General features: G+C 37.4%; 1 protein-coding gene across 3 annotated transcripts in view; it reads left to right on the top strand.

Annotated features, from left to right (window-relative positions):
• The first annotated feature begins 4,130 nt into the window (after positions 1–4,130).
• gogo (thrombospondin-1 like protein golden goal) overlaps positions 4,131–10,193 on the top strand; it is a 253,296-nt gene continuing 247,233 nt past the window's right edge. For 2 of the 3 annotated variants that reach the window (XM_089737382.1, XM_089737381.1), the window contains exon 1: positions 4,132–4,361. The gene's annotated coding sequence lies outside the window, so the exon portion shown is untranslated. Of the gene's footprint in view, positions 4,362–10,193 lie in introns of all 3 variants that reach the window. The other variant, XM_089737383.1, reaches the window with a different exon arrangement.

The following is a 10,193-nucleotide window of genomic DNA, read 5'->3' as shown; positions in this document are numbered from 1 at the left end:
AAAGATTTTGAAATTATCATAACATTTTATTAAGTTACTGCTAAAATAACTCCAAGAAGACCTTCACAACATGTTCTCTTCCAATACACAAAATACAAGAACGAAAGAGCTCGAAAGAAAAGAGTGACAAAATATATTTTCTAATTTCCATTAATTATTTCTGTATATTTTGTGTTGAATTTTTTTTCATCTATACTTTTTTTCATTTTTTTTCCCAATAAGACTTAAACTTAAGAAATTATACTTACACGACTATCTGATACTGCGCGTCTTTCATTCTCTATATTTCGCACAAAACCACAGGGAAACGGAGGTAGCTGAAAATCAGCGCTCAAATTTAAATTCAATTTCAACTTAAAAGTCATTAAAACATACTCGTTAAAAGATAAATAAATACAGGATATGTACCTCCAGTTCTATACCGTATGTACCTCCGGTTTCAAAAACATAGTCAGAGTCTTGAGAACCGGTGAAACAAACTCGGTGGCCTATTCTTTTATTTAATTATCATTTTAGGATCATTTTTGGTTTATTTCTGGTAAAAGATAATAACAATACCATTATATGTTATTATTTTTAATATAAATTACAAAAGAAAAACTAGACGAAACGGTTTGCAGAGAAATATCTATTAAAAAAGCATTCGTTTAGTCGAAGTCAAGTCAAGTTACATTTTCATTTGATGAATTTCTTTTTACAGTATGAAAATTTGCTTAGTGGACCTCTGTGGGCTAATAGAATAGATGCCATTGTTGAGGTTACAAAAACCTTATAAATATTATAAATACATATCGTTACATTTAAAGGGAAGCTGATCTAATAATTATTTCATATATATTTCATTCATCATTATATATTTCATTGGGATATAATTGAATGATATGGAATAAAAAGCGACGAGATCCAATGCAATAACGTCTCTGTAAAACAGTGGGAGTTTATTGAGACTTCTGTAGGCTTTTTGGAAGAACTGTCTGCTGTGTTTGTTGCTGTGCCTGGTAGTGCAAGGTAAGAGCAAGGTAAGGTAGTGCAAGGGAAGAGCTCGACCGAAGAAGACATGGATGGAGTGTGTGAATGACGATATGTGAGAGAGAGAGGAGTGAGTGTTGAGCTGACCGCCGCTAGAAGAGCATGAAAGAAAAATTAGCTGTGACGACCCCACCTAGTGGTATAAGATGGAGTCAAAGAAAAAGAAGAAGATCGGTCTTTGATTGACATAAAAATTATAAAATTACCTACTCTATTGTCAATGATTCTTGATGCGTGTGTAAATTTTCAAGTTGATCTGACGTTTTCATGAAAATTACTTTCAAAGATTCCATTACATACAAAAAAAAATTCTTAACTAATAAAAGCGTGTAAAAATTGTTCTAGTGTTCTTGTACCGATTGTTTTTATTTCAGCCTCTATAGAAGCTATGCAGTCAAAAAAATAATTGCGTCACTTGTCCAGGTCTCAGGGAAACAAAGCACTTAATGCGGGAGGGTTTCAACTGGGGTGTCTCGCTCCCCGCCCTCACGTGGTCGTCGTGTCGCCCTGTCTGGATTTAGCGAAGTATTCATTATCGATTTTAAAATATGCATATCGGTGAAGGGGAACTATGCTTTACTCGCACAAGGATGCTTACTTAAGTTTACTTATACGAGTATTACTTGTCAGTTTAATTTTGAATCTATATAAGAAATGGGTATATTGAGTGTCTAAATTTAATGTATTATATTTAGAACAGTAATGAACTCTTCGCAAAATTATCGATGTGAAAAAAACAATATCGATCGTGGAGTTACGGTGTAGGGATTGAAAAAATATATAGGTATATTAGTAGGGGGTTTTTCTTGTCATTTTATCTATTAATTATACAACTGTAGTTATCAGAATATACATAAACCTCGGTAGTATTTTAAAAGGACTTAAAATTAATTATGAGTTTGGTATTTTGCTATTTATTACCAGTGATTTCAGTTTCCTTTAAATTTAAAATTTCGTTACTTCTTATTATTATAGTTAGCAGATGAACCGCCGGCACTCCTGGTTGTAGCTATCGGAGCCCAGAGACTATACAATTATTGATATAAAGGTTAAATAAGTGCATATTAACGTCTACCTTAAAGACATGGCCTGCCTATTTCTGTCCTGAAACAGTAATGCGGTTAATAAAACTGAAACTATGAAAAAATGTCTCGAGGTGGGTGGCTGCATTTACTGGTATTCTCTGGTATATTCTTTGCCAATCTGATCTGCGAAATGATTGGATTTTACTTATTTAAATCTATCGATTGTACTTTTCAGTATAACTTTGATAATCTCATAAAATAATCAAAATTATTCGGATGCATTTTTAAAATTAATTTTTTTGCTTATACGGCTGGACGAGCTCGTAGCCCACCTGATGTTAAGTGGTTACTAGAGCCCATAGACATTTACAACGTAAATGCACCACCCACCTTGAGATATAAGTTCTAAGATCTCAAGTATGGTTATAACGGCTGCCCCGCCTTTCAAACCGAAACGCATTACTGCTTCACGGCAGAAATAGGCAGGGTGGTGGTACCTACCCGTGTGGACTCACAAGAGGTTCTACCACCAGTAATTAAAATTAAAATTTTTGGGGTTTGATTTTTATATTACATGATGTTATTCCTTCACCGTGGAAGTCAATCGTGAACATTTGTCGAGTACGTATTTCATTAGAAAAATTGGTACCCGCCTGCGGGATTTGAACACCGGTGCATCGCTCAACACGAGTATACCGGACGTCTTATCCTTTAGGCGATGATGCTTAAATTATCCTAAAATAAAAAAATCTTCCACTTAAACAGACTTGAAGAGAATTATGTAGCTTTTCATTCATTAAGATAGTTAAAACAAAACATTAAAAGAGAAACACAACGTAATTGGGGTGAAATTCATTGCGAACGGGGGTGAGTTTCTGTGATCTACTGACTGTGAGCCATCGTGTTGCGTGTCCATTCACGTTGCCTCTGTGTCTGGGGGTTACTAGCTGAGTGAAACTTGCGAGAATTGCACGGAATTTTATTATTCTAGTACTATGTGTCTCTTAAAAGACTAAATAAGTTTTATCGGAATTAATGTTCGTCCAAACAAATTTTTTTAATTCAAATTTTAATATTTAAAGGCTTATTTAGGGTTTTATCACAGTGTTTTTGGAACGAAGTTGCTTACGGCAGGCTTGGAGGAGATAGGGATTTTGCTGCGCGACCGAACTGAAAAAAATGTGATAGTAAAAACCGCAAGAAAAAGTCCGTGGAATAAGGCCTTGTTTTCCGCCTAGCGATAATTCACCGCGCGATTTTTTTCTCGTAATTCTTTTTTTTTTTTTTTATATCGAACTTCGTTCCTATCCGGTGTCCCACGACACCACACATCTTTTTTGGTGTAATTATATTATTTTCGAAGTTTCGAATAATTTCTCGTAATAAAGTCAGCGGACAGACTTTAAAAAGTCATCTACGAAGTATTCTCTTATTAAATATACACAAACCGCGACAAATACTGGTGGTAGGACCTCTTGAGAGTCCGCGCGTATTTCCGCGCTTCTTATTTCTTAGTAATACCATTGATTGTATAGCACACTCACTCAATTTATTTACTTTATTCTATTACGAGCAAAAGGATAATACATAAATACAATGTAATGTAGAATTAGCTGTTGTAGAATTCAAGCAATTCACGAAACATCAACCGAATTTCGACTCTGACTTTTTCTGATTAAGTTATTTATTTAAGTAATAAAAATAGTACGCCAACCAAGTAATGAAACAAAAAAAAAACGTGTTTCACCCATATAATAATTATTACTATTAAATATTAAGCGGTAGGCAGCGGCTTGGCTCTGCCCCTGGCGTTGCTGAAGCCCATGGGCGACGGTAACCACTCACCATCAGGTGGGCCGTATGCTCGTCTTCCTACAAGGGCGATAAAAAAAAAAACCTTATCGCTGTCTGATTCATCGGGTTGTATAGAAACTAATAGAAGTTTATTTGATGTATAACAATACCACGATCATTATCTGTATTCTCGGCTGACCGTTTAAAATGTTACAGCGAAATTTCGAAAACTTCTCGCATCAGACAACCCGAATTACCGCCCTCGTTTCACCCTGTTTCCACCCCCAGCGGCGTCGTGAAAATCGCCAGTTCGCGTCAAAGTCGCACAGAGGACGCTCCTATCGCCTCACGAATGCGCAAAAATACGCGATCTTTTTCCGAAGTGCAATATCCAAACGAATTTCATTGTTGTTGTTTTCTTTATATAGCGCGAAACAATACGTTATCTATTTGTAGTTTTTATTAAGTTTTGAAGCCAGTGTTGATTTGTTTTAAGCGAGCCTTTTTAATTACGTAAGTACGTATTTACTGCATTGCGTTATTTCGTTTTTATTTTGAATTGATTTTCAGGAGTTTTAGTAAAGAGGTCTATAGATAAACTTTGAGACTGGCTACACTAGAAAACTTTGGGTGAAATAGACAATGTTCCGACTAATAAGAATTTCAAGCGTAAAAAGATATTTGGTAGTTCGAATGCAGAGAAATTAAATTTGCCGATGACTGTTGTCTTTAGAGTTTTTAGGTGTTCCTTATATGCGCAACGGTTTCAAGCATTTAAGAATATATATTTTGTTTGTTTGTTTGCTGTTACTTATCTTCGTTCAAACTTTGTATTGAATTGTATTAGTTTCATTTCCATCAAGAACTTTAAGAGCGTTAGATGTAGACGACCCGGAACATCAACTTGAAACAAAAATTATGTGGTTGTTCATTCTAATCTAATATACGTCCATTTTAGCCACAGTTTTATCTAGAATCCAGATTAATTTGTTTTAATATTATAATATTCGTATGATGATTTTATTTATTATACAAATTTATATCGAAATATATTTTTTTTATGTACAAATACCCAGGAACTAATAATAATATATATTATATTGTTGTATGGTTTTGTAGAATTTATGTTAGAAAAATATTAGTTGCAGTTATAATCTTGCTGATGGTTAATTCCAGCTATCTTATCCGTTTGTTAACAGGCGAAATGTTAACTGAAATAGAAATAGAATAGTTCGATAGAAGTGTTTCAAATATTAGTCTATAGCAGAACAAAGAAGACATGTGAAATAAATTGTTGAGGACATGCGCTCGAGACAGGCCATTCTTATAAAATTCTCACTGATGTAATTCAATATTTCATTAAAATAACATGATATTTATTTAGAAGATTAAATCCTAGTAAGTATATTAAGATTTAAAAAAATATAAAATGGATTTAATGATTTTTTAAAGTAAGATGTCAGTTGTTGAAAAAAAAAGGAATCTTTATTTTCTGTTTATTTAAATAGAATATAATGTTTGTGCGATGAATAAATTTTTGACGAAAAAAAGTCGTGGCTTCGTGCAGCTTGCAACACCCCTTAACACTTCGTTTTTGACGTTAGTAAATTTTTTGATGTAAGTTTTCGGCACACTTCGTATTGCGACGTTAGCAAAGTCTACAGACTTAAAACGTCAGTACCTGGCGGTAGATGGTACTCGCTTAGAACCTCAAGGCTGAAATCTCGTTTATAATAAACATTGATCTTTCCTTCAAACTGGAATGCGTGACTGATTATAATCGGCAGAGATAGGTTGTGGCTTATATCCGCAATACGATCAGAAGATTCTAGACGATATCTAGATTAAAGTGAACAGTATGCCTATCATCATCTCAGCCTGTCCACTGTCCACTGATGTTAGCAGCCCCAGAACGGGGAGAATGCTAGTGGAGTGAAGGGGACGGTGTTAGTTTGTAGAACCGATCGGTACCTTGGTGCCGTGAAGTTCATGCTTCGGTCCTAATAACCGCAAGGTTGGTGGGACCATGGGAGGTGGTGGGAATGTCCACTGCTGAACAGAGGCGTCTCCAACTGGTGTCCAGTGTACTTAGTGCAAGTTTTTTAACGTTCTCGATAGCGTAAAAGTTAACTTATATTTGTATGGAATGGGATCATTTGCGTACATTTGCCGTTAGGGGCGCTGTTCCAATTGCATACAAAATTGGCTTAACTTTTACGCCATCGAGAACGTTAAGAAGCTCGCACTAAGCACACAGTACGTCCGGTCCGTTGCCACCTGCGTCTAACGTGACCCAGCGATTCTCAATAGATCACACATAGGTAGGTGGCCGCAGTTTGAAGTCTATGAATTAAGTTTTTTTGGTGGGTAATACCTTTTGACGCACCTTGGCGGCAGTTTAATAGCTTCGTATACCGCTATACCTCCGACGCCACCGCCCACGACTCCTTTGTATGTACAAGAATTGCGTGTATGTTATACCTTTCGATGCTTCTATGAGTGAGTGAGTCTTTCTATTCGATTACAGTATACGTTCACGGTATATGTACACAGCATATGAGGCGTTCACTGCCTTTTTAAATTGGTAATTATAGTCCATATTTCGTCATTAGTATTCAACAGTAACAAATTATACTATTAACGATTTTACTGACCGCTCATTAAAAGTGTCGTCGTCGTGGCCTAAAGGATAAGACGTCCGGTGCATTCGTGTTGAAGCGATGCACCGGTGTTCGAATCCCGCAGGCGGGTACCAATTTTTCTAATGAAATATGTACTCAACAAATGTTCACGATTGACTTCCACGGTGAAGGAATAACATCGTGTAATAAAAATCAAACCCGCAAAATTATAATTTGCGTAATTACTGGTGGTAGGACCTCTTGTGAGTCCGCGCGGATAGGTACCACCGCCCTGCTTATTTCTGCCGTGAAGCAGTAATGCGTTTCGGTTTGAAGGGTGGGGTAGCCGTTGTAACTATACTGAGATTTTAGAACTTGTATCTCAAGGAGGGTGGCGCGTCTACGTTGTAGATGTCTATGGGCTCCAGTAACCACTTAACATCAGGTGGGCTGTGAGCTCGTCCACCCATCTACGCAATAAAAAAAAATAAAAAAATAAAAAAAGTGCTCGGGACGAGGTAGCGTACTTTTCCCATTCATGCCACATACCTTTCTTTATTTTTGACGTGATTCGTAACATGTCTACAGTCAGAAAAAAATGCGATTGAAACTTAAAAACAAATCTGGCAGTCCCCAAAAATAGTTATTTGAAATGCATAATAGTAGTTTTTTTTAGCAAATTTACCAATTTTATCGTTTAAAATGCTCGCAGGCCAAAGTAAATAAAAATGGCCACTATACCAAGAAGGTTTTCTTTTTTGGCATCAACAGGAAATTGCCAGCAATCCGCCGCACACATTGAGGGTGGTAGGCGACATATGGCGGAGTTGAACCGATTAAAGCCTCATTTCGCTTAACAACTTGGCTGGGGTTAAGTAGACCAGCTTCGAACGGGATTTAGGTGCAATCTCTACCATGGCCTCTGGGTCAACGGCAACGTGTTGCGGAAAGAGATGATCGTTCCATCTCACGCCCAACCCCCTACTTCTATAAGGTAGTGCTCTCGCATTAGCACCGTCTGTCACGAATGGCAAAAATGGCGCTCAGACAGTTGTTAGCAAATCCCACCCCTCTTGGCTGAGCCCTTGCTCGCCCACCTGCCCTTGTAAAACGGGAAAGGCCTCCGGGCCATCAGTAATCTCTCAAACATAAAAAAAGAATTTGACCCTCCTGTGGGCAGACCCCGAGCGTGTGATCCTCCGTGTCCAAGTCACACCCATTATGGAGCTTTAAGAAGGCCACCAATACGTTCGCGTGACTTAGCTACTACTCGTAAAACCAGACGATAAACTTATATGTACCTAAATATAAATAAAACCAAAATCAAACTATTAAGAATGGCACTATCACAAATCTTATTTCTTATAAAATAAATAAATAAGCCTTTGTTGCTGCTAGATTTTAACTTATTGAACTAAACGTAAAATGATAATCATAAAGGTAAGAAAACTATAAATTAACTTAAACTAGAACATAATATTGGCATTCGGCGTGTTTCTCATACTTATGATCATAATTAAGTGATATTCGTTCTACGTGTTTGTATTAATGCAAAGGTCAAAGACCTCATTTACTTGTATGGTTTTAATTAAACACGTCATGTTGTGTTACGTTCTCATTTCCGCAGTTACTTGTGATTGTGTAATAATGTTTGGTATAATCTTTTTTAGGTTGTTAGGAACTCCCTCGGGCTCGGCGGGGCTATGCAAGATGTTGCCAGTTTGAGAAACACTGTACTTAGGATAATCATGCATGTGTTTAAATCTATGTTTATAAAAATGCTAAGTGCATCACGAGTACTGCAAATTGTGAATGGTCAGCAAAAAAAAAGGTGAAATGATTGCTTCTTTTTAAGCATAAGTCCAGATTCCAGCAAATTGTTCAGATATTATCAAACTCACGGATCTTAAATGATAATTTTTAATTGGACTGTTGATAAAGAAGTTAAGGGTATACAGCCTTGATCCTTCGTTTTTATTGTTGGTCTATAGTAGCCTCATTACTTAGTGAACTCTTTCCTTAATTTCTTGCAGGTGTATTTCTGCTGTGAAGCAAAAATGCGTTCTTTTTTTCCTACCTATGTTGGTAGCCTTGAGAGGCTATATCAGTGTTATCTTAGCGTGTAGGTGAGCTCTCGGTGTTCAAGCCGGAGGTATTGTTAGCACTGGTCCTAGCAAGAGCAGTGCTTCGCAGAATCTACTTGCGGATCGGAAACGCGACCCACTGAGAAGATCCGGCTAGAAACTCAGTGGGCTAACTCCTACAAAGAATCACTGTTTGAATACAATTAGTTCATAGTTACATTCGCACGGTGTCAACTATTGGTTCCGGTAACCGCTTAACCAGTATCCGTGATGGAAGATTTTTTAGACTGCTGAATTAGCTCACGACTCGTCTCGTGTTGAGTGGTTACTCGAAGTCATAGATATCGCAATGTGAATAATGTCACCCACCCGGAAGCATGTTGAGGTAAAAATGTCAAAAGTATACTAAGGGCTCTCCCACTTATCAAATTGGAACGCATGATTGGTTCACGACAGAGACAGTTGATGCTTGTCAGGCCATGGACTTACCCCATGGCAAATGTATAATCACATCAATTAACCAATTGGTAACTAAGATTTTTTTTTATTTATTTTTTTATTGCCTTTATGGGCAGACGAGCATACGGCCCACCTGATGGTGAGTGGTTACCGTCGCCCATGGACTTCAGCAATGCCAGGGGCAGAGCCAAGCCGCTACCTACTGCTTATCTCATATAATTTCAGTATATGAAAAGTCAATTTAACATATCATCATTCTCCTGCCCTTCTCCCAGTCACCTGGGGTCGGCGCCACATGTTTTTTCTTCCATACTCCTCTATCATATACCATTTCATCACTCACTCCCCTCTTACACATATCGTCTTTCACGCAATCTATCCATTTCTTCTTCGGTCTACCTCTTCCTCTAAAGCCTTGCACATTCATAGTCAAAACTCTCTTACCAGCCTCATTATCAATTACCAAAAGTCAATTTAACGTATATTTAGTACAAATTATATTTCATAAATTGCTACAAGACAAGATTTGACCCAATTGAAGCTAAACAACAAACACACCTCCCTACGTATAGGCGGAGTCTACATTAACTAAAGTGCTTCGCTTCATTGATATCGGATTCCAGCTATCTACCGTGAGATATTTATAGGAAGGCTGTTTCATTTGTAATGTAACGAACGTGTCTAGGAAATTTGTGCTTTTGTTAAGATTTTTATTGGCACAGTTCCAATTTCTTTCTGGAACTTCATCAGAGTGACCATCAATGTTTCAAGGTTGGAAGAATTTAGCGGGACTGTTATCCGTCAATTAATTAGAAGGTTTGAATACTTATACTATATATGTCTCGGATCCTGTGGTAATTTCCTGGTTATCAGTATGTATAGTATTAACCTCATATTTTCATCTTTTTTTATTTTATTTTTTATTTTTTTTATTTTTTTTATAGCCTTTATAGGCAGACGAGCATACGGTCCACCTGATGGTGAGTGGTTACCGTCGCCCATGGACTTCAGCAATGCCAGGGGCAGAGCCAAGCCGCTGCCTACCACTTAATACTCTCCACAAGCCTCGTTTGAAGAAGGACATGTCATAGCGCTCGGGAAACACCGTGGAGGGGAGCTCATTCCATAGCCGGATGGTACGTGGCAAAAAATACCTCTGGAAACGCACTGTGGATGACCGC

Source organism: Bombyx mandarina, chromosome 23 (assembly GCF_030267445.1).
Source record: "Bombyx mandarina strain Sakado chromosome 23, ASM3026744v2".
In the NCBI taxonomy this organism is placed as follows: Eukaryota; Metazoa; Arthropoda; class Insecta; order Lepidoptera; family Bombycidae; genus Bombyx; species Bombyx mandarina.
This window is presented reverse-complemented; position numbering and strand designations above follow the sequence as displayed.